Raw genomic sequence first — 4,364 nt, 5'->3', positions numbered from 1 at the left:
TACTCATTTTCCTTTCATCGGTCCTATCACAATCGCGCTTCTCGGCTTCCGGCGATGCGATATTGCGATGCGATTTGATCGCAATTCACATCCGTGAGTGTATAAAAGTCGCGCCCCTCTCCTTCTACCGATGCGATATTGCAATGCGATCTGATCGCAATTGCACGGTGCCATACGTAAATGCCCAAGATCCAAAAACCTGATTCGACTACTCCCGTCGCGCCCGATAAAGCGATTCACCCGATCATCCCTCCACCTTCCGATCAAATCCACCAAGATTCAATGGCCCACTCTCATTCCGCTCCCGCTTCTTCCGATACCCTTTGCCAAGCCATCTCCACCGTCTATCCTCCTAATCCAACAACTAACCCTTCTCCTTCCTCCTACTCGTCCACCTACTGTGCAGTCCATGTCTCTTAATTGTTATGTTCTCCTGAAGGACGAAGGTGACTAGTCTACCAGTACCAGGTGCATTTCCTCCTCAACAACCACATTCAATAGACAATATGGACAAGAAGGAAAAGGACAGAGCTCGAATAGGGAAATGCATTTAACATTTATGGTATTTCATCCCATATGACACTCCAGCCACCTAAGAGCACAACAGAGCACCCGAGAAGGTCAAATTCATCCACTACAACAAGCAATAGCACTCAAACTCCATCAGGCATTTAAAGCGGTTGGTGGTTAAATATGACCCCTCCATACTTAGAATGGTCGAGTGCCTTTGTAATGAAAGTCTATATATACCCACAAAGAAATTGTAATCGGGGTTGATGGTTTTTGTTTTGATGTAAGGTTCAACTTGGAGACTATAACTACTTTGATACTTGCATCGTCTCGTCTTCATTTTTAGCTAATATAAGCTTGTTTTATTGTTAATTGCTCACTTTCCATTTCTATTCTGTTCTAGGCTATGCCTAATATGCATTTTTCCTGAACTCTTGGTGTTTAGCATTAGAGGAACTGTCATCCTACCTCTGTGTTTAAATATTGCATGTATCAGTGAATGTGTTAATCAGGTTTCTTTTCACTTAGTGACAGAGAGCTGTCATCCTATCTATACACTAGGGAATTAGATTTGCAGACCTCTTTATTGGTTGCAGCCAACCATCACATGGTCTTGTGCATCTGTTGGTGTGGTCAGTATTCTCCATATCCACCCAATCCTTAAGTTGTGAGTAATTGGTGGTCTAAAGCCTTGTAGTCTGGGGGTGTTCACGCATGTCTGGAGTTAAGCATAGTAGAAGTGGTTATCTAGCGTAAACAAGCATCATTTGTTCCATTCATCCATTTCCAGCATTAAGTTGAGTTTGTAATGTTCTCGAGCATCTCCAACCTACAACCTAGGAGAGCTTCTTGGGGTGATAACATTAATTGGGGCCATTTCCGGGCAGAGGAGATTGAAGCTCAGCTTCCCTAGGAGAATGACACAGATCCAGCTTTGATGATAGACAAATTCTGGACACATTTCTGGTTGTAATCATCTATCTAGCGACTCTACGAGAGAACCAACCTAGTGGCGACTCCACATTCCAGTTCTGGCTCAGTTTGTGAGGCATACCCAGAGAAATCCTCAGAAATCACCAGCTGACACAGTGCTTGACCCTGAAAGATTGCTAAGCAAAGGAAAACATCACAAAAAGGAGTGTAGGGATCAGGTAAGCCTAAGAAATCTTATGCATCTCTGAAAGAGAAGGTTATAGCTGAGGATATACAGTTTGAAGATTTAGAGCCTAGAATTGTTAGTAAAGGAATACCTTCAGATATTCATAAATCTTCTTGTTCAGTTAGTTCCCCTTTGGATCTTAGTCCAAAGAAAGCCTCCCATACAGTCCATCATATTCCTTTGTGTCTGTCATCTATTTCATTACTTCCTACCATTCAATCTGCTAGTATCCTTCCACCTATCCCAGTCATGGCAGGCCAGCAAGCTCCCACAAAGATGGAAAGAATCATAGCTGCTAGGTATGGACCCCTGGTCTTGCCTGTTCCTTTGAATGCCATGCCTATAGGAGAATATCAAAAATATATGCCCAAATTCACTGGTACAGAGGGAGTAACAACTGAAGAACACCTTGAATCTTTTTATAGCTATGCTGATAACCTAGATATCAGTGAAGATGATGTGTGGATGAGAGTGTTTGTCCAGAGCCTTGATGGTGAGGCTAGAAAGTGGTTCAGAGAATTTCCCCATAGGTCCATAGCAAACATTGAAGCATTGGATGATGCATTCCTAAAGCAATGGGGGGATAGGAAAGATCTGCTCTATTACCATACAGAGTTTTGAAACCTAAAGAGGGAGAATGGGGAATCACTGCCTAATTTTAATAAAAGATTTAACCGTATGTATAGTAAGATACCAACTAAAGTGAAGCCTACCCCCACCTCTACCAAACTCACTTATGCCAATGCTTTTGACTCTGATTTCTGCCTGCTTTTGAGAGAAAGAAGATGTGCCACCCTAGCTGAAATGCAGGATGCAGCACTAGAGGTAGAATCTAACATCATGGCTGCAGAAAAGCTTAAAATTCATGCTGATAGAAGGAGGTAGAGAGGTGAGGCTTCCTCTTCCTCTGCTTCATCTTCAAAACCCAAATTAGATAAGATGACTAAAATGATAGAGTCATTAGTTGCTGAGATATCTAAGATGAAAGTTGAGCAGACCTCCGGAAAGACAAGGCTTCCAAACACATTGGCTCCAAGAAACCCAAATCTATTCAGAAGAGCAAATAAACAATTGCAAATCATTCCGAGGGGTAAAGAGACAAATGAAGAACAAAAAGTGAAGACTCCCTTCCAAAACGTAGTCATGGAAGAGGAGCAAGTTGAAGAAGAGGATGAAATTCATTGCATGGAAGATAAAGGTAGTGCTGCCTTTTTGACATTGGCCACATATGAAGAATCATTACTACAGGACCAAACCATTGAAGGATGGGACAGACAGGTTGTTCCACAAACTGGTGAATAGCAAAGATACAATCTAAGGTCAAAGGAAAACAATGTCAAGGAGAACCCTGCAACAAAACATCAAACAGAGAATATCAGCAGCCGATCCAGTCATCCTCAAAGCACCAACTCAAGAGGTAAGAGGTCCTGATAAGTCCCCTTCCCCTTTCAGCTTTGAGTCAGAAGTCCAGAAGTTAAAAATGTTTGTACCTCTGATAGAACTAGTAAAGAGTGAAGTTTTTAGAAAGCCTATCCTTGATGCTCTTGAGTTGAAAGCCATACAAGCCCCCACTGACTACATCAATTTGCAAGATGACAAGCCTTCATTTGTGCTTAGCCTAATGACTGAACCTGTTGATAATAATTCTCCATCATTTTATGTCTCCTTGACTATTCATGATAAAATCCTCCATAACTGCCTGCTAGACACAGGGGCCAGCCACAATTTGATGCCTAAAGCTGTCATGGAAGAGTTAGGCCTTGATATCACTTGACCATATCATGAATTATTCTCATTTGATTCAAGAAAGGTAAAATTCCTAGGATTAATCAAAGACCTAGCCATTACCCTCACTTAGTTTCCCATGAAGAGCATGATCATCGACATTGTGGTAGCAGATGTTCCTCCCAAGTTTGGCATGCTGTTGTCCAGAGGATGGATCAAGAGACTAGGTGGGACACTACAGAATGATTTATCTTATGCCACTATCCCAACCTTTGGAGGAGAAGGAAGGAGATTATACATAGAATCACAGCTGGCCTACATCATCAGTGATGAGAGGAATCCTTCTAATCATCCCATATATGCCGTGGACACCGATTTTGGAGCATGTATTCTCCAAATTGAGGAATCCTAGAAGGCCTCAATGTAGATCAAGAAACCAGTAGTCCAGGCTGAGGGAGAGAAAGGAAGTTTGTTTTGGGAAATGTTCTTTGACAGAGCATGTTCTAGGCAGATTGCGGGAGTAGGGGTGGTGTTGATATCTCCAGAACAAGAAAGCACACCTCTGTCTTTTAAGTTGGCCTTTCAAGTTACCAACAATATAGCAGAGTATGAGGCTCTGATATTGGGTCTCAATGCAGCTAAAGGCAGAGGAATCAAGAGCATAAAGGTGTTTGGAGATGTTGATCTAATCATTCAGCAAGTGAATAAAACATTTCAAGAAAAGCACCCAAGGCTGAAAGCATACATAGATGAGGTATGGATACTTAAATATTATTTTGATATTTTTTGTATCTCATATATCCCTAGAGTCAGAAATCAGTTTGTTGATTCCCTTGCTGTTTCTGCTAGCATGTCTATCCCTCCCATGCATCCTAGGCTAGTTTATGAAGTTCAAATGAAATACAGACCTTCCTTGCCTGATAATGTCTAGCATTGAAAAGTTTTTGAAGATTATGATGAAGTGAATAGG

This window comes from Pinus tabuliformis, chromosome 4_2, assembly GCF_031772625.1.
Source record: "Pinus tabuliformis cultivar Carrire ecotype Pingquan chromosome 4_2, CPIR1, whole genome shotgun sequence".
Lineage (NCBI taxonomy): Eukaryota > Viridiplantae > Streptophyta > Pinopsida > Pinales > Pinaceae > Pinus > Pinus tabuliformis.
The sequence above is the reverse complement of the archived record's forward strand: the minus strand, read 5'-3'. Positions refer to the sequence as shown.